The 21593-nt window shown below is 42.9% G+C and overlaps 1 long non-coding RNA gene and 1 pseudogene across 2 annotated transcripts in view; both read left to right on the top strand.

The window, feature by feature from the left end:
- The window catches only part of LOC309370626 (cytochrome P450 2D28-like), a 293948-nt pseudogene that overhangs the window by 61400 nt on the left and 210955 nt on the right, over positions 1-21593 (top strand). The gene's annotated exons all lie outside the window — the stretch shown is intronic.
- LOC309370068 lies at positions 3327-5013 on the top strand. The gene is made up of 2 exons (XR_014168409.1): positions 3327-3815; positions 4862-5013. It is a non-coding gene; the product is annotated as an uncharacterized lncRNA (long non-coding RNA).

Here is a 21593-nt window from a genome sequence, read left to right as displayed (position 1 = left end):
AAAAGAATTGAAAAGTGGAAAGACACCAGGACCGGATGGATTTACAGCAAAATATGATAAAGAAATGAAGTGCACCCTACTTGTACCATTAAAAGAAGTGATGAATAATATATTAAAAAAGGAGAACTTCCAGAAATATGGAAAGGTGCATATATTACATTAATACCAAAACAGGATTTGGACTTAACACAAGTAAAGAAATATAGGCCGATTTCATTGTTAAACAATGATTATAAATCGTTTGCTAGTATATTGGCAAAAAGATTGAAAAAAGTATTGAATGAAATAATACGTAAGGATCAAGCAGGCTTTCTACCAGTATTATTCATATTGGTACTGGAAGTCTTTCTAAGGACAATAAGGAGAAATGAAAAAATAAAAGGAATTTCAGTCAGTCGGAAGGAGCATAAAGTGAAAGCCTTTGCAAATGACTTGGTACTAACAATAGAAGAACCAATAACTAGTGCCAAGGAAGTATTAGAAGAGATAGAACAATTCAGGCATGTAGCAGGTTTTCAACTGAACAAAAAGAAAACTAAAATGATACCTAAAAATATGAAACAGGACTTGGTGGATATGTTGCAGCAACAAACTGGTATAGAAGCTGTTAAAAAAGTTAAATATTTAGGAATTTGGTTAACATCAATGAATATAGACCTTTTTTAGGATGGAATAAAAAAAGATCTGGAAGCATGGGGAAGGATGAAATTATCATTTTGGGGAAGGATTTATGCTATTAAAATGAATGTGCTACCAAAGATGTTATTTTCGTTTCAATCAATTCCAGTAATCAAGGGGGCAGCATTTTTTAAGAGTGGCAAAAGGCGGTTTCAAGATATATCTGGCAGGGGAAGAAACCAATAATTCAATATAAGTTGTTAACAGATGTTAAAGAAAGAGGGGGTTTCGCCCTGCCAGACTTGAAACTGTACAATGAAGCATCTTGTCTTTGTTGGTTAAAGGAATGGATGTTGTTAGAAAATACAGATTTGTTGGATTTGGAAGGTTATGATAATAGATTTGGTTAGCAAACGTATTTATGGTATAATAAGACAAAGTCCATAAAGGATTTGGAAACCATATATTCCGAAGATCTCTATTCGAAATATGGGATGGGTATAAAAACCTATTAGAACATAAAACACCGCAGTGGTTGTCTCCGTTAGAAGCAATGAGTGTGAAAAAGATAAATATGAGTTAAAATCAGGTTACATATGAAAAATCAATACAAAAGGAAGTAAATGGAAAATGAAACTTTATGAAGAGGTTAAAGGATATGTGAATGATTGGCTGCACTACTGCCAAGTTAATGAAATGTTTAAACAGGATTTTAGGGGGAAAGTATTTGATGATAATAAATGAAAATTTGAAATAGAGGTATTGAAAAATAAGTATAAAATTTTGTCTAAAACACATAAATTGCTGCTTGAATGGCACTTGAAAGATGAGGAGGTAAAGTCGGTTATGATACATTGGGCCAAAGACTTTGAATATAATATATATTTGAAAGATTGGGAAAAACTATGGAAAGAAGGGTTAAAATTTACTGCATGATGATATAAATAGACAGGATTGTAAATTGTTTTTATATTCAATGACAGCAGCAAGAATATTATTGGCACAAAAATGGAAGCAAGAAGAACTACCGACGAAAGAAGAATAGAAGATGAAGTTGATGGACTACGCAGAATTAGATAAATTTACAGGAAGGTTTCAAAACGTGCAGGATCAGAGATTCTTAGAAGACTGGAGTAAATGTAATCGTGATGAACAGATTACGCTAGTAGAACTGCAAGAAGTTTTGTAAAGTGGATTATTTGAAATACTGCAAGAAAGCTTATGAAGAGAAATATAGTTAAGCACAATTAAATGTAAGAAATATAGAAATTAAGAAATGCAGAATAAGTGATAATGTAAAATCATTAGAGATATTGACGGAAGTCTACAAGATTGTATAAGGTGAGAAGATATGTTGTATGACTGTTGAAACTAAAATGCTAAAAAAATCAATAAAAATGTGTGTGTGTGTGTGTGTGTGTATGTATGTATGTGTGTGTATATATGAAAATGACTACTTAAAGCATGAAAGAAGCTTCCTATAAATTTTAGGGAGAAATCCATGGCTTTTATCAGCTTCTGGAACTGTTCATCCTCAAGAGCAAACCGGTGCCCAAAAGACAGAGCACATATCACGTTGGAGAATGAATTAGTGATGGGCATGGAGGGATCAAGTGGCTGTCCTGCAAAATAAAATTATACTAATGTTAATTCATCTGCTCCTGTTTATACTGAGAGTGGGATTTCATGGTGGCCAAGAGAAACTGCTGGGATCTCCATTAGGAACCAAGAAAAACATATCACATTCCTTTCTGAAATGGACAGAGGTAGTACACAAATATATCTCCATATGCCACCTCCGCACCATCACATACCCTTTGAACGTGCAAAAACCTCCACGAGCTGATGAGCCTCCTCTGCTACTTGGTGCTCCATGCCTTTCTTCCCCAGCCCCAGCTTCCGAATAGTAACTACACCAAAGCGTCTCTGTTGCCTCCAGGTGTGACCATTTGATAATGCAATACCTTGGCAAAGCAATGAGAAATTATTATTTACAGATATCAATGTAAAAAGTTGCCATCTCAGAACAAATAATGATTCATGCTTTTGCATGTAAGAGCTGCTTAGTCTCTCTACAGCAAAGAATTACAAGATGATGCAGAAAGGTTTCTGGTTACAAATTGAATGGAATTTAGAGGGAAATTCCATCAAGCTTCTAGTGACACTGTTGGGAAAATTGGAAGTGGTGGAAACGGAAGTTCTTTTTTTCCCCTCTTGCTAAATTTTCCTACAGGAAATGGGATCGCAAAAAATCAAAATGGGTGTAAAATAATGAATATACAACAAGTAAATAACTATGGATTATGAAATATACTCGGAATCGAGAGTGGATTTCATGCCCTTTATTCAGCTCATAGTGGTGAGGAGGAATGAAAGTTCCCCCAAAATATCTGCTTTATATACATTATTTACACAATGGGCTGCACGTGATTGGCTAATTCCAGGATTCTCCTGTAGGCCAATCAGGTTGTGGATTCACTTCCACCTGGAGCTGGATTGGGTGCCTCCTGCGGACCAATCATACTGCTGCATTGTTCTAGGACCAATCAGACTGCTGCAATGTGAATCCAATTGTTCTAGGGCCAATCAGACTGCTGCATTGTGGATTCTATTGTTCTAGGGCCAATCAGACTGCTGCATTTTGGATCCTATTGTTCTAGAACCAATCAGACTGCTGCCTTTTGGATCCTATTCAACTCAGTACAGATTATTTTTTAAATGTAAGACTATAGCGGAAAGTTTCGTGTTTAAATGAAAATGAATAATTTATTGTTTTTAAACATGGAGTAATGGTTGGAATGGGGGGGGGAGAGAGATAAAGTCATCATACAAGATTGGAAGAGGACTATTCTTGACACTTAGCGATGTCTGGGGCTGATGATGTTCACCTAGCAGAACAAGGAACAGCTGGATATTATCCTGGGAAACAGTTGGATATCACACTGGAATGAACACCTAAAATATTATGAATAAATATAATTTACAGACGAAGAATCAGAAGTTGTCTTTCACTCTTCACGTTCTAATTATTATTTTCATCTTCTTTTAGCTATTTTGCTTTTGCTTATGTTTTGTCCTCTGCCCTGGGTTAATGAGGGTACACACATGAAGGTGATAGCTGGCCTTTGTGAGAGGCAGAGAAGGAAAGATCTCCCAGGGTGGGAGACTGGGGGAAGAAAGGGAAGCACCCATTTAAGGTGGAGAAATCGAAATTGGAGACAGAACTGTTAGAACCCAAAACTAAGAACTTGTCAAAAATGTATAACTTGCTGTTGGAATGGAATACACAGGATGAAATAGTTAAATCAGCTATGATCAAGTGGGCACAAGACATTGGTCATAACATTATGTTTGAAGACTGGGAACGGTTATGGACCACCGGTATAAAATTTACGGCATGTAATGCCTTAAAAGAAAATATTATGAAAATGATTTATAGGTGGTACATGACCCCAGTCAAGCTTGCAAAAATTTACCACTTGTCTGACAATAAATGTTGGAAATGCAAAGAGACAGAAGGTACATTCTTTCACCTTTGGTGGACGTGCCCAAGGATTAAGGCTTTCTGGGAGAAGATTTATAATGAAATGAAAAAGATATTTAAATATACCTTTTTAAAGAAACCAGAGGCCTTTCTCCTGGGTATGGTCGACCAATCAGTGTTAAAGAAGGATAGGACATTTTTCATGTATGCCTCAACAGCAGCAAGAATACTTATCGCAAAGTATTGGAAGACAGAAGAACTACCCACCGTGGAAGAATGGCAGATGAAAGTTATAGACTATATGGGACTGGCAGAGATGACCGGCAGAATCCGAGACCAGGGGAAAGAGACGGCGGAAGAAGATTGGAAGAAATTTAAAGATTATCTTAAGAAATACTGTAAAATTGTTGATTGTTAAGACAATGTTGATTCTGATTTTAAGGGGTTGTTAGCTGTAATTATTATTTAATATGAAAAGAAAATTTAAAAACTTAAATGAAACTAAGGGAAGGATTTGTTGAAGAGAATTAATTAGAGATTGGAATGCAGTAAGGAGAGGTATGAGGAGGTCGGGAAAGTAAGTCTTATGAACATAAGGGAATGAAGTTATACATGTGGTTTTTTGTTTTTTGTATGTATTTTTGTCTATTTTTTTCCTTTTTTCTTTTTGATTTTTGTGATTTTTATGTTATATAAACTTCTGAAAATGTTAATAAATATCTTTTTAAAAAAAGAAAGAAAGGGAAGCACCCAGGTGAGAGCTGGGAGGGTCCACTCCCTTCTGTGTGAGACAAGAGTTAAGACATACCTTTGAGAGAGGGCTTGGCATTCCTCTCTCTCTCTCTCTCTTTTGTTTTTGTTATTTATTTAGATTAGTTAGTATGCTGAAAAGCTTCAACAAACAAACAAACTCAATTCAGCCAATTTTCCCACACTGTTTTTAAGGATATAATTTGCGTGTTGAGTTCCACAGTGCCACCCCCCAAAAATTCACACATCACACGTTAATTTTTGTTTAAGGTTTTTGGCATAATTTTGGCCACAACTTTATTCAAATACAGCAAATGTGAGTGGTTGCTTAGGCATTGGTTATGACTATCTGTCCTTGCCCCCCAAGGACAGAGCTGGTCCCTTCCGGACACCACCGGAAGCCAGCGTGGGAAACAAGTATTGGGAGAGAAATGAGGCTGGGAATCAGTCCAACACCTCTCACCCTCATGTTCCGGTGGGGCTTGCACGGCCCAAGCCCGGCACCACGGACAAGGACGAAAGAATGGCAAGCCCCTGGATTCCTTTAACGGAATTCCCTTTCGCATCATTTGGAGGGATAGGCACCTTACCCCTCCAAGCACCAATTTAACCAATGCCTAACCGCCAAGGAGCCCACAGCTCACCGCCAACCACTCACAACCCCAGCCAAGACCTCAGCTTGGACACCACCGCACCTAACCAAGCCTCATTGCCAGAAGCCGAAAGGTGCACGCCATCCACACGGAATAAGGATGGCCTCTGAGAAGAAATCTCAGGATGAAATATCACATCTCTGCCCAACTCCAGGACTTTTCTTGTCACTGCGGAGTTGATGCGGCCCCTGGCTCTCTCCATGGCGGTTGGGCAACGACTGCCCCTCCAAACTCGCCATTGTAGCAGCCTTGACCAAAAAATTTTTGCTGCTGGCATCAAAGCCTGCAGCATCTCCAAGTCCAATAAAATCGCAGCACGCAGGGAAAAACAGTCCATAGAAACCAGGTCGTTCTCACCCAGTTGCACCACAATGGCCGACGGGGGTCCTTCCCATAGCAACTGCCTCCGAACCAGAGGCAGGAGCTCCGACCAGCGCATTCCCCTTCTGGATAGCCAAGACAACTGTATATGTGGAGGAAGGCCGAGACCTGGACCCATTCCCGACTGCCGTGCTGCGACACCAGCCCAATGGACGATGCTGTGCCCCACCATCCATATGCGGACAGCTGCTACACCTGAGATAATAAACAAAACAATGTAAGACCTTAGTTAGCGAATATAACCTCTGAACACGTCAGACTTCCAGTGGCCCAAATCCTTTATTCTGGCCGCTGACAAGCCCCAATGTGCTGCCGTCGTGGCAGCCCCAATCCTAAACGAATGTGGGGCAAAATCGGCTGCCCTGCTGCCACACGCCATAATTGCTTTACGCATCACTTTTGAAAACTGCTGCCTCGTGAGGGGCAACCCATCCTCATGCCTAAGTAAAGGCCCATCCCCGTGGGTGCACATGGCCAGATACCTCCTGGCATCTTTTACAGGGCAAGGGCCCGCTTCCCCCGTAGCCGGGAGACGAATGAGGGCACCCTTGCCCTTTTGATCCGTTTTAGAATGCCTAATAGTGATTTGAAGTTCAACAGGAGACAACTGCACATCCTGTATCAAAAGGCCACGACTACGGCCATCCTTATGATTTTCCACCACTATCTCACCCACTCTTAGTGCACCAAAAAAGGCAATCGAAAAGGCAGCCGAGAACAGGCGAGCCTCATACCCGGACCAACACACCACCCGCAGCTTTTTGCGCATTCCGCACAGTATGTCAAAAGATATGGGTTGCCGGTTTACTGGCCGGGAAGGACAAAGTCTACTCCATCCCTCTAAAGTTCTGCGAACGATAAGATAATTGGAAATTGCAGAGTATGGAGAAAATGAGAGATAAAGTGTGAGATTGGTTACATTACGCTCAGATTAAGGAAGTTTTTAAACTTGACAAAAAGTTAGGGTTCCAGGTGGAGAAATCGAAGTTGGAAACGGAATTGTTAGAGCCTAAGACTAAGGTACTTTCAAGAATGTATAACTTGCTGTTAAAATGGAACACACAAGATGAAACGGTAAAATCGGCTATGATAAAGTGGGCACAGGACATTGGGCATAATATTATGTTTGAGGACTGGGAAAGGTTGTGGACTACTGGGTTGAATTTCACTGCATGCAATGCTTTGAAAGAAAATAATGAAAATGATATATAGATGGTACATGACCCCAGTCAAACTTGCAAAAATATACCACTTGTCTGATAATAAATGTTGGAAATGTAAAGAAAATGAAGGAACATTTTTTCACCTCTGGTGGACCTGCCCTAAAGTGAAGGCTTTCTGGGAGATGATATATAATGAGCTGAAAAAGGTATTTAAGTATACCTTCCTTAAGAAACCAGAGGCCTTCCTTTTGGGTATTGTCGGCCAGAGGGTGTTAAAAAAGGACCGAACTTTCTTTCTGTATGCAACAACGGCAGCAAGGATACTCATAGCCAAGCACTGGAAAACCCAAGATTTACCCACACTGGAAGAATGGCAGATGCAACTGATAGAATATATGGAACTGGCTGAGATGACTGACAGAATCTGAGACCTGGGAGAAGAGAGGGTTGAAGAAGATTGGAAGAAATTCAAGATTTACTTGCAGAAACATTGTAATTTGGTTGAAAGTTAAGAAGGATGCTAGATCATAAATAATTTGGCACCACTAAATTAGATGGAGTTATGAATATAAGTAAGATTTGGGGGGGGGAATTTTCTTTTTTGGATAATTATTGGATTATTCTTAAAACTCTAGGGATCTGAACATAGGGTATCTGAAATTAGAGAAGCAACAAGAGAAAGTTAGATATGAAGATTGGAAGCAAGGTGATAAATTGCTGGGAAATATTATTGGGATGAAAGTGGGAGCGGGAAACGTGAGGGAGTCCAAAGAAGCTATGAAACTATGTCAAGAGATATGTGATATTGTTTATTTTTCTGTATTGTATTTAAAAATGCCAATACATATTTTTTTTTAAAAAAAAGTTCTGCGAACGATAAACTTCGCACAAGGATCCTTATCGAAGAATACCTTGCAGAAAAATGCTATAGCAGCAGCATGCATCCTAATCGTCATTGCTGCCCTGCCCAATTGAAATAAATGCGCTAAGTATCTTAACACTTGCGAAGATGTGGGCGAAGCCCTTCTTAATTCACAGGTAGATTGCTGCATGAACTTTACAAAATCGTCCCACACTTTTGTGTATGAACTTAGGGTAGAAGGGGAGACCAATGCCGCTACTCCCTGTAAAACTAATTGCTGCCAAGGCTCCAGAGATGTTCCGGGAAACATTCTGGACGTAACCGAGCCTCTGGAACCAGGAGTCTGAACCGCTCCATCTGAAAACGGGACAGAGCATCAGCAATTTCGTTAGACACCCCGGGGATAAAGCGTGCTGAAAAAGCTATATTATGGCGTAAACAGTGCAACACAAAAACCCGTAAGAGGGCCGACACCCGGGGGAAACGTGAGGACAGCTTGGCCAACGCTGTCACCACAGCCTGATTATCGGTCCAGAAGCAGACACGACGGTTCCTGAACTCCTCGACCCACAAGTGCACTGCCACTGCAATGGGAAAAAACTCGAGAAAAGTTAGGTCCCGCGTAATCTCTCCACCCTGCCATTCCTTCGGCCAACGTTCTGCACACCAACGTCCCTTCCAATAAAGCCCAAAACCAAGGGAACCAGCAGCATCAGACTGCACCTGAAAGTCATTATGCAAGTTCAATGTGTCTTGCCATAATGACACCCCGTTGAATTCCTCGAGGAATTCCAACCAAATGGAAAGATCAGCCCTCACCTGACTAGAGAGGCGCACCTGGTGATGCGGGGCTTTCAACCCCGAGGTGAGCCGAGCTAGGCGAGAGCAGAAGGGGCGCCCTGGCGCCACCACTCTACAAGCGAAATTCAAGTGTCCTAACAGCGATTGAAGCTGCAGAAGAGACACCTTCTTTAAAGGGAGAAGTTCCTCTATCACCTTCCTCAAAGATACCAGCTTGTCACTTGGTAAGCTAGAAGTTTGAGCGACAGTATCCAAAAGAATACCCAAATAGGTAAGCCGAGTCGAAGGACCCTCAGTCTTGTCCGCGGCTAAGGGAACCCCCAACTCCCGAGTGAAGTCGGCGAATGCTTGCAACAGCACCGAGCAGTCACCAGTATCAGCTGCCGAGGCCAGTAAAAAATCATCCAAATAATGAGTGACTCCACTCAGACCGGTTTTCGATTTGAGGGCCCATTCCAAAAAGGTACTGAAGGATTCAAAAGCGGCACAAGCAATCGAACATCCCATAGGCATAGCCTTATCAAAGTAATACTTGCCCTCAAACTGAAAACCTAGCAGCCAAAAATCCGCTGGGTGAATTGGCAAAAGGCGAAAGGCTGATTCGATATCACACTTTGCCAATAACGCGGCATGGCCAAAGCCCCGAATCATCTTGATCGCTTGATCAAGAGATGCATACTTCACTGAACAGAGTTCAGGGGTGATAACGTCATTGACTGACGTACCCTTGGGATGTGACAAATTATGAATTAGACGAAATTTGCCCGGTGCCTTCTTTGGCACAATACCCAATGGGGATACATGTAAATTATGAAAAGGAGGGGTTTCAAAAGGACCGGCCATCCGTCGCATGGCCACCTCCTTTGCAATCTTCTTGCGAGCAACCTGAGGTAGCTCGCGAACTGATTTTTGGTTAGCAGGATTCCGTGCCACCGGAGACTTGGCTACCGGAATCCGAAAACCATGCAAAAAACCATTACCCAAATAATCTGCAGCATCCCCGTTGGGGTACGACTGCAACCAAGCTTGCAATTCCCGCAGGCGAACAGGTGTATAAGCTAAGGAGATCAACAAGCTATTTTCCGGTTCCTGAGGTGGCAGGGGAAGGGGTGGGCTTTTGGGGCTGCTGAGAACCCCCTTTTCCCCCACGAAAGGGCCGCCGACCCGCAAAACAGGAAGAAGCAGGATGCAAGCCATTGCATATTTCGCAGAGTGAACGAATTTGCACCCCAGGCGATTACAAGAGCCTTTGTTGAAATCCCAGCAAAACAGGCGACGGCCAGTTTTTAACGTCCCTGGCTTAGGCTTCTGTTGTTCAGGCACCTTTTTATCGATAAGTGGGGCCACGTAGGTGGTCCATACATCAAGATCTTTCCGATCCCAGCGAGCAGAAGGAATTCTAGCCGTGCGGCGCCTGAAAGTCTCATCGTATTTTATGGCGGCTTTTTCACCAGCTCTGGTGAATGCGGAGCGAACGATGGACAAGTAAACCATTAAATGAAGAGATCTCCGAGGATAAGCAGCCATTACTACGCCAGCGAAGACCTGGAAACAATTGAGCCAGAGCTCGAAAGTCCTGTCTGTATTGGACAACCCATGGCGCTTCTTGGAAGAGGTACCCTTCTCTTGGTCCTCCGACGGTGGGGCCAATTTAAACATGTCCACATAACGACCATCCAAAATCCTAGAGCGTACCTTTGATGGCAAGTGCATACCAGGAATAACGTCTCTGGCAGAATTGGTGGAAACTTTAACGTCTGGCACCAAAACACCATCCAGACATTCCTGAACAATACCATATCTAGCCCTGTGCGTATTGGACCGGCGCTCCCAAGCCCACTTAGGAAGCCCCAATGCCGATTCGCCAAAGCCCCAATAACGTTCCAACGAGTTACCTGCCTCATCATCAGAACTAGAAGATGACATACCGGTATAGGAGGTAGAAGAGTCATCCTTCCTTCGTTTTGGATGCTTACAGGAAGATCTCTTGCGGTGACGCTTTCCACCCGAAGACTTCCTGGTTGGAACCGGTAAGCTGTCCTCAACGGAAGACTCAGACTCCTGATCCGGACGTGCGAGATCTGGGACTGACAGAGAAGAAACCACACGTGAGGGACCAGGGACAGATGCCGCCTCAACCATAGGCCGCACTAATCTACCACGGTGGGAAGCAGGCACCGAAGGGGCCCCTCTCCCCGAAGCTCTCCGGGAAGAACAACGTGACGTCCGCGAGCGGCCACGAGCTGCAGGTAAGTATTGGGGGTGGGTTAACTGGGGGTCCTCCTCCACGCCCCCAGGCAACAATCCCCCCCTTCCATCCTCGCTAGATGATGATAAGACCGGTGATGAAGCTCCCACAGGGTGAGGCGGCAAAGCAGACGTGGACGGTTGACTGGAACACTGCTGTAGAAAACCGTCCAGATTAGCCACAAAGTGAGATAAAGCTGCAGGATCGCCAGCCATGCTTGACACCAAAGACTGCACCCGCCCCTCCGGCTGTCTCGCAGGAGGTGAGCGCAACGCCTGAGATGGGCCTCTAATAGGCCGCTTTGCAGTGGAAGGTGGACCAGGGCAGGCTGTGTCCTTCTTTGGAGCCATACCTGCTAGGCAAATTAAGAAACAAAACAGAGAAACCCACAAAATAAGTAAATACAAAAGGAATTAAGAAACTGTAGGGTAGAATCAACTGCGAACTGCACAAGATGTTCCACCCAGCAACCCTGCTGTAGCCTCCAATAGCAATTGCCTGAAAACTCAAATATCTTACCCAACAATTAACTGCAGTGGAACAAAGAGCAAAATAAATAATTAATTAAAACTCTTAAATTTAAAATTAACGTGCCTCCTCAAACCAGCCAGCAAGGCCAAGGAGGAATAGGCAGCCCAGTAGGGGCTCAACTAAAATAATAAACGGTGTTCCGGGAGTCCAACAATTAATCCTGTAGAAAAGAACCAAATTCCTAAGGAAAAACCATGCAATAGTGCAATACACGGAACAACCAGCAGGTGGCTCTATAATGACCTGGCCACTTAAACAGGGAAGGCTGCAATACCGGCCAAGCCACTAGGGGAGCTCGAGAGCAGGCAGGCTGCAATAGCTTCCCATTCAAAATGGAGGGCCCCTGTGAGACGGCAAAAACACCCCCGATGAGGCACAGGCCGCTCCGAGGCCCAGGAGGCCCTCGATGGCCTCAAGCAGCCCACCAGCAGAGCCTCCGCTATGCTGAAACACACTCAGGGGCTGAGCAAGGCAGGCGCCAGCTGCGCCATGGCTAACCAGCCGACACTTTATTTATTTATTTATTTATTTATTTTCCTTTCTCAGTAGACGGAGCAGCGGGAGCGCGACGGAGGCCGCGACCAAGCCAGGAGCCAGCTCGAGAGGGGAGCACCCAAGGTAAGTCAATTAAAGTACCAGCGAGGGAACGGGGTGAAAGGAAGGGCGCCCGGGAGCGCTCCACGGCCCGAAGCCGCTGGGCGATCCCGCGGGGGAGTCGGAGGGTCTCCAGGCGAAATGACGCAGGGGATGGGGGGAAGGAGGGATAGGCCGGCTGCGCTCCGCGGCCCCGGAGCCGCAGAGCGACCCCACGGGCGGGTCCGGGAGTTCCGCAGGCGAAGCGCAACGATAGAGGGGGGGGGTAAAGGGAAAAAAGGAGGGAAGGCCAGCTGCGCCCCGCGGCCTTAAAAGTGGCACGCAAAGGCAGCAGAAGCAGGAATAAACCTCCCGAGGCTGGGGAGGGGGTCCCCGCCTCGCCTAAAACCCTCCTCAGGACTAACAAATAAAACTAAAAACTAAAATTGAATAGAGAGGAATCAAAAGAAAATCAGGGGAGAAAAGAAGGGGGGGTAAGATGTGAATAATTAATAAAGTACGAATACAACCGTCTCAGGCAACTACAGCTACTTGATCCGATCTGATCCGATGCAAAACGGCCAAGAGGACGTCCTCCCGTCTATCTACTTATAGACTCTGACCACTCCTCCAAATTGGCAACACTCAAAAATCCCCAGCAACCCATTTAACCCTTTACAGGCTTGGGTTCCCACCAAAATTTGCCTAGTCATAATGGTGGCCTGCTCCCCAACCGCAACACGTGCTCTCTGCTAGTGAGAACACACTTTGTGATGTCAACCAGTTACTACTTCTACTGGTCCCGCCAGACGGGGCTTTTATTGAGGGTGCATTCTGCACCATATTCTTGACAAGACTGTAGTGCATCAATGGTGGGTGCGATTTATATTCGGGCCAATACCATATTATTATTATTGTAATTGTCAAACCTGTGTTGTTGAACGTAATCCGTTCAACCGAGTGATGGCTTCCGATTGGTTGCAGGAGCTTCCTGCACTCAAGTGGAGGCTGCGTTAGACTACCAAATTCGGCTTACCGAATTCGGCTACCAAAAAACATTAAAAAGAAATGAGCATTTACTTCCAAGGTTTTTGACGTTTGAGAGCCGAAAAGTTCCAAAATGGAGGCAATCGAGATCTGAGGTTTGACTGTATTTATTATTACAATTATATCCCACTCATCCTCCCAGAGGAACCGAGGTCTGAAAAGAAGCAAAACTGAGAAAGATTTCAACAGAAAAGCTTATTGGAAGGGATATATTGATCTCAAGTTTTATAGGCTCTTTGTTCAACCAGCACCTTGAACTTAGCTAATTGTCAGCCAGTGGCATAACATGCTGGCTATATCCTGCCCCCATGAGCAGTCAAGCCACTGCATTTTTTGCCAGACGCTGCTTCAAGGGCAGCCTCAAATGCAGCACATTGTGTAATCCAGCCTAGAGATAACCAGCACATGAATGACAGTAGTTAGGCTATCCTGATCCAGAAACTACTTTCACTGTCTTACTAGCCAAAGCTGCCTTGCTGGCTGAAGCTGGTAGAAGGCATTAAGGTCACTGGGCCTCTAGCAGCCAAGATTTATCCAGGAGTACCCCTAGTCTATGAACCTGTTCTCTCAGAGGGAGTTCAACCCCATCCATAGCAGTAAACTGAACAATTGTCTAGACTCCACCCACCATGCCCCCATCTTACCAGGATACAGACTCACTTTATTGGCCCTCATCCAGCCCACCACCTCATCCAGCCAATGCAGGCACCAATCTCGAAAGTCATCTGGTATTTAATATGGGTATCTTTCCCTCTTATGGAATTGCCACTTCTTTTAACCTGTGCCTTGGCAAGGTACCAATCTGATGTAGGCGTCAAGACCTTCAGCAGAAAGAACTCAGCGTTCAAGCTCTTCATGCAGCACTGAGGGCCAGGATAGTAAATGCATTACAACAGGCAACAAACTTCTATCTGCAGTTGAATCTTGCTAGTTGCAATCCATCAGGGGTGCCAACTTGAATAAAATATCAGGAAGGGTGTAGGAGTGCAAATATCCAGAGTGTGGGGTCAGGTGGGATTACTATGAGGAATTATGAAATATGCATCAAGCCATTGTGTCCACGATGAATGCATTGTGTTGACTGGGTTTGATACATTGACAATAATTTCTGATCAAATCCCACAACCGCCTGCATCTCTGGCCATTTCCTCTACTGTTCCTCTACTGCCCATTTCTCTCTCTTCACAAGTCACATACACAGCCCAGTTGCTTAGACAGGCAGGCTCCTGGGTCATCAAAGACAGTGGGCAAACTTCTTTGATGTAGCTTTTCTGATATCTTAATCTTAGGATGTTAATCTTAGGGCCAGGAAACAGGTTTCACATAAACGTGATAATGATCGCTGTCCTCCTGGCCATCCTTCTTATCATGTATATTGCTTGTTTATCACCTCCTGGGGTTGCCAACTGTACTCCCTTGTAGTTCTGTGTGCTTAATTAGTTTTGGTAGTTTAACTTTTCACCACGTGGGGTTTGTTGAAATGTTCAGAAGAAATGTGATTGGTTCTTACGAACACTCTGTAAAAGTTCTTTTGTGAATAAAATGACCTGGTCCGAGGAGTGGAGGCATGGAGAGATTATTATGCGCACCCTTCCCAGAATCTTGATGGTTCAAGCCTCTGTGTGTATTTATTATATTTATTTTTATTTTTATTTATAAATAAATATTTATATTTATATTTATTTATTTTTCCATATAGAAAGTTACATTTGTTACTCAACAATTTTATTCCAATTCAACAAAACAAGTGATTTCCCACTCACTCAATATCAATGTTTATAACTTGAATTACATACAATTGCATTTTAAAGTTCCATCTTATCTAATTTCATCCTCTCTAACATGTTTCTTAATATATTCTGCTGTTTTCTTACACTTCAAACCCCGCTGTGGTCTTTGCATATGGGAAATAACTTTTTATATAGACCGTTAATGTTTTCCAATCTTCTTTAAAAGATTCTAAATTTCTATCTTTTATCAATTTTTGCCATCTCTGCATATTCCAAGATTTTCACAAACCATTCTTCCTTTGAGGGTGTTCTCTCCTCCTTCCTCAGTTTAACAGTATACAATAAATATTTTTGATCAGTAGTTTTTAATGCACATTTTAAACCTTTTTATGGTTTTGTGCTTTTCAGTATTAATAATAATATCCTTTAGATTATTACTATTATTTGTATTGCTTACAGTTTCTGACAACAGAGGCTTATGGCATTTACCATTTTAACCCAGGCTATTATTTAAGTTTAAATTATTTAAGTTTAAATATCATAATTGTTGGGGGAAATTGCTGACATCAGACTGAGTTATTACTAAGCAATAAGTACCTGAACGAGAGTATTTTCATGAATCTTCAATCTAAACCTCCATATGGCTCCAATGAGAGGAAGCTGGAGAGGACCTGGAGGATAATGCCTGTGTGACCAGAGCTGTTTCAGGTAGTGCAGAATCAGAAGAGCCACCAGCAGAGCAATCAAAAGTGCCCATACCTCCATCCTTCTCTTGCTGTCTCTTTCTCCTTAATTCTTTCTAGGTTGCCTGGTCAGGTTCAACTCTCTTTCTCTAAGGAGTTTTTGCTTTCCTCAAAGACATCAGCAGTACTCTCTGTTTTTATATGCTCAGTTATTGAAAACAAATAAGCAAAAAGGGGTGTGACACCATTTGCAAGTAGCCTTGGAACGTGACTGCAAGTCATGTAATACAATTGAACACTATAATCAGTCTTTTATGTGTCACATAAATGAGAGGGTGCTTGATCTATATAAATTGTAATTAGAATCCAAGCTATCTTAAGACGAATTTTGTGACACAAATATTTGGGAAATAATTTTGTACCAAATGTTCATTAAATAAAAAATGAATATGAAACCCAGACCCTTAGGAAAAGCAAAGTGTGCATGTGTACATTCTTTCTTTCTGATTCCTTTTTGGTTCTCTCTCTCTCTCTCTCTTGGAGGGGGCTCATCTGGGAGAGTGGGAGACCGGCTCATCTGGGAGAGTGGGGACCAACTCAAATGCATGGTTCCCACCACATTAAATTAACTAATTCATATATTCCCTCCTTATTCAAAATTCCAAATGTGCTCATTGGCTTTAAAAAGTTGGTGATTCACTGCTTGAAGTGGAAGAGTAACACCCCTGAATAATTTCACTCCTTATAAATATTTGTTCTCCCTTTATTCCTGATTTACACAAAGATTCTGAATCTTCTTTATTTGTGGAGGTTTCTATCTCTAAAGAGGGAAGAAAATGCTGAGAGATAGAAGCCTAGAGAAACAATGGGTAAGAGCATAAGTGCCAACTTATATTCGATCCCCCTTCTCCACCCATGTTGACAACAGTTGGGGGTGTTTAGGCTCTTCCTCCCCCTGCAGTGGAGGGGAAGGGTGAAAGAAGCAGTCTTGATGACCTAGAAAGTCAAGGAGTGGTCAAGGAGAATTAACAGAGACACATTTCTGTGCTTCTTAGATACTGACTTAGAGCAGAAATATTCGTACTGTAATCACTCTGTGAAATCAATGTATGATCCGAACTGCCTACATGCTGTGCTGACCCCAGGGGGTCTCTACTTTTGGTTCTAGGTCATGGCATTCACCTGGGTCCCAGTGAATTGTAGAATTGGAAGGGACCCTGAGGGCCACCACGTCCCGCCCCATGCAATGCAGAAATCTCAGCTAAAGCATCCATGACAGATGGCCATCCAACTTCTGCTTAAATACCTCCAAGGAAGGAGAGTCCACAATCTTCCAAGGGAGACCATTCCACTGTCAAACAGCTCTTACTGTCAGAAAGTTTTTCATATGTTTATTTCTGAATTATTATTTTTTTTTGTGTGTAACATGAAACCGCTGATTTGAGTTCTACTGGATCTAGACACATCAAAGATGCAATTCAGTTAAACACTTTTTATTATCATTCAATTTTACAATTAACATTTACATTCAAATAAAAGTCATAATCATAAACATATAGGATTCTCTGAATCCTTGGATTTCCCTCCACTTGTAATGGTTGGGTCTCTCCCACAGAAGCGAGACAACTCCGGCAGCAATTAACTCATGTTTATTGCTCAAAACACACAATTCACTCTGGAGCTCAGTCATTCAGTGTCTGCTTCCAAATTAGCTGTTGCTGAGTCTGAGTTCCGCCCTATCCTCTTCCTCCATTTAAAGCCCCACTTTTGCTTCCTTTCCTGTTCACGCCTCTCATTAATTCTTGCTCGCCTGTGCATCATGGGATGGGCTATTTCCAGTGGCTCTACCTTAAACTGTCAGGCTGTGTCTTCCCCCTTGAACTCCTCCTTTCCTTCTCCTTGTTCTCGGAGCTTGGGCTTTTACTGCAACTAGGCTGTTCCTCCCTCATTCCACATTGCTACCTAATTATCTCCTCCTATTTCTCCACGCTCTCCCTCTCTGCCAGCAATGAGATGCAGCTGACATCACCCCCTCCTCTAAGCCCCCTTCCACCTTGACTCAGCCTCGCTGCCTGCTATGGAGGGCTCTCTCAGTTCAAGCGCCCACCCCATATCACTCTCCTTGGCTTCTTCCTTGCTAAGGTCCTCCTCTGCCCCCTCCTGTGGCCCTGGGCTTGTGGGGGTACCTACGGTGGAACTGCCTGTGTAAATCTGGGGGGTGTAAATCCTGACTGCATACCCAAGAGTTTTCTTCAGGTCCATAACCTTTGTAGGACACTACATACAGCAACAGTCTTCTATACCACCTCAAATCTAAAATCTGTTGGATCTCAAACTCCTCCTTATCTTCTACCATAACTGAGGGAGGTGCCCACTTAGGCTCCTGGTACTGGTGTGCTGGAATGTACGGTGACAAATAAGCCCTATGGAATAACGGATATAACTTCATCAAAGTTGGCAGCTCAAGTTTAAACAACACCAGATTTATCTGCTCTACCAACCTCCTTGCCTCCAACTTCCTGCACCTTCCCTTCATTAGCAGGTCCTTCATTGATAACCGCAGCTTATCCCGCACGGTGATCTCCTCCCCATCGTCTGCTTTCGTCCACCTCTTTCTTGTATATGGCCTTGTTCAGTTTTCCCCTCAGTAGTTCTTGCAAGGCCTGCTTCTCCCTTCCGGCTCAGTTCTCTAGCGATGAGATAGTTGGACCCACTGGATGAAGCTGTTGACGCCCGCAAGATATCCTCCACTGGTTGCTCCACCTCCTGCTGTGCTACCATTGCACCTGTACTCTACTATTTTGCCTGCTCTGAGGAGACTCTGGGGCAGCCTGCCCCTCCTCCTCCTCTTGAGCCAATGTTTGCCCTGTGCTGTCTTGGGAATTTATAGTCTGCATTTCAGGACGGGGGAGGCATGCATCACTCTCAGTGTGGGCAGGAATCAATCAGACACACTTCCACCTCCAACAGCTGCATCAGCCTCCTCCAGAATTGCGAGGTAAATTGTTTCCCTCTGTCTGAAATCACTTGCAATGGAAACCCATGCAGCTTGAACACATGGTTGACAAACAACTGCACCATTTCCTGTGCTGATGGCAACTTTGAACACAGCACAAAGTGCGCCATTTTCGTGAACAAGTCCACCACCAGCCAGACTACTGTTTTTTTCTGAGAGGGTGGCAAGTCCGTGATAAAGTCCATTGCGACCGCCTCCCAAGAGTCTTCACTGTCACTCTGGGAAGGGCCATTCCTAACATTTTTTATCTCAGTGATAATCATGAGAAATTGATGAGGCTGTGAGGTAGTAAGTGGCCCTTATCTCAGATTAATTTAAACCTGATCTCATTTCTCCAACCCTCTATCCTCTATCAAAATGCATTCCAGAATACTGATTTGTGGTATTAAGACCCTTGGGAGACCTTTTTGGCTTAGAAAGAATGAAAATGACCACTCAATGCATGAACAAAGCTACTTATAAATTTTAGGAGAAAATCCATGGCTTCCATCAGTTTCTGGAACCTTTCACCTTCAAGAGCAAATCGATGCCAAAAAGCCACAGCACATATCACGTTGGAGACTGAATTAGTGATGGGCATGGAAGGGTCAAGTGGGTGCCCTGCAAAATAAAATTATTCTAATGTTAGCTCAGCTGCTCCTGTTCATACTGACAGTGAGATTTCATGGTGACCAAGAGAAACTGCTGGGATCTCCATTAGGAACCAAGAAAAACATATCACATTCCTTTCTAAAATGGACAGAGGTAGTACACAAATATATCTCCATATGCCAGCTCAGCACCATCTCCTAGCATCACATACCCTTTGAACGTGCAAAAACCTCCATGAGCTAATGAGCCTTCTCTGCTATTTGGTGCTATTTCTTCCCCAGCCCCAGCTTCTGCATAGTAACTACACCAAAGCGTCTCTGTTGCCTCCAGGTGTGACCATTTGATAATGCAGTACCTCCAAAAGGGGGAACAGAGGAACTATTGTGGTAAATAGAGATCTTTGATGGATGGGAGGACTTACAGAGAGCCAAGTTCTTTGTTTTCCCACTTTCGCTTTTAAGGATAAAGAAAGGAGAAGCATCCGACCCCATTGTTAATAGTAAAATAGAAGGGAATTTGAAAAGGCTGCAGTTGCAATGTACAGGATTTAATATTTATTATGTACCTTCAATCTCCTCATTAATTGGATTTATAATTCCGGTATATAAAAACAGAAGCTGGAATTTGTTTATCTGGACTATTAATTTATTCACCTTGGATTTGGGCACGGACACCTAGTGGATGGATTAAGTTACTACAGTGGTGCCCCACAAGACGAACGCCTCGCAAGACGAAAAACCCGCTAGACGAAAGGGTTTTCCGTTTTGGAGGCGCTTCGCAAAACGAATTCCCCTATGGGGTTGCTTCGCAAGACAAAAAAAATCTTGCATCCCCCCCGCGGGTTTTTTTTGCTTTTTTCGCCCTTTTCTTAAGCCGCTTATCAGCTGTTCCGCTGATAAGCCGCTTAACAGCTGATCGCTGGAAGCCGCTTGACAGCTGTAGCGCTAATCCGCTAAGCTGTCAATGGGCTTGCTTCGCAAGACAAAAAAAACGCTATACGAAGAGCCTCACGGAACGGATTAATTTCGTCTTGCGAGGCACCACTGTACAACTTGTTTTTCTGTGCTTCTTCCAATGTTAGTGGAATTTTTTTCTTCTTTTCTGAAGTGACCTTGGCTCCATTTCCTCCTTGTGCTGTTTTTCCTTTCTCAGTGGAGCTTTCCTTTTCGGTTATTTGTGGCTATTTTCTGCAGACACTAAACACCATTCCTTTGGAATATTAAACAGATAATCCAGACATTAAATTTAAGGTTTAATTGGTTCTCCGTATTGATACTGTGAAAGGACCATCCCATCTTAAGTGGAAGATATAATTTATATTTGGAGTTAAGTTCCTCATTTTTTCTTTTTTTAAATTTTGATCTTTTGGATTTATACTCTATTTGGATTACAGTTTGGATTACAATTTTATTTGGATTACAATTTGGATTACAATTTTATTTGGATTACAATTGAGGCAAGTACAAATACAGAAGGAAGAACCCAATCAGTATTAGCCCAAGTGGGGGCAAGAAGATTGTCTTCAACTTTGGTTAACTTTGGTCAGGTTTGTGACTTTCCTCTTTAACTTTCCCTATTAAAGGGGGACTAATTAATCTTAAATTATTATTTTTTTTGCTTTAGGAAATTATAAGATATTTTTATTTGTAAAAAAGTTTGTGGGTTTTCCATCATAGCTATTTTTTAAATTTAAAATTAGTAATTCGGTCATATTTGCTGTGACTTGAACAGGTGGGGAACGTAATAAAGGATATCTTGGGTAAAATGTCACATCAACAAAAGAAAGGGATGGAGGGGGGGGACACCAACTGACAAGAGACCGTCAAAACAAGAATCTGGTTTTAGAGCAGAAATATTGAAAATGTTTGCAGAAATTAAACAAAGTGAAAAGAATTTAGAAACAAAATTAGAACAAGTAGATAATAAAATGGAACAAGTGGATAATAAAATTGGGGAAAATGGATAAAAAAATTGAAGAGACAGTTAATGAACTGAAAGGGCAAATAAAAGAGGTTTCTAAAAGAACACAATCACTAGAAGAGGGGTTGAAAAAGACAAAATTGGAGATGAGAGAAGTGAAACGAGAGGAAGAAAGAATGAAGGTGGAGCAATGTCTGGGGCTGAAGATGGGTGAAAATATCACCTAGCAGAACAAGGAACAGCTGGATATTATCTCGGAATACAATTGGATAGCATACTGGAATGAACATTTAGAATATTTTGAATAAACACATGAAGTTGATATTTGGCTAGTGAAAGACCCTGTGTGAGAGGCAGAGAAGGAAAGATCTCCCAGGGTGGGAGACTGGGGAAAGAAAGGGAAGCACCAGGTGAGAGCTGGGAGGGTCCACTCCCTTTTGTGTGAGACAAGAGTTAAGACCTACCTTTGAGAGAGGTCTTGGCATCCTACCTTTGAGTGAGGTCTTGGCATTTCTCTCTCTCTTTTCCTTTCCTTGTTTTTG

The sequence above is a fragment of the Podarcis melisellensis genome, assembly GCF_964234715.1.
Source record: "Podarcis melisellensis genome assembly, chromosome: 5".
Classification (NCBI taxonomy): Eukaryota; Metazoa; Chordata; class Lepidosauria; order Squamata; family Lacertidae; genus Podarcis; species Podarcis melisellensis.
Note: the sequence above shows the minus strand (reverse complement) of the source record. Positions and strands in the feature narration are given on the sequence as shown.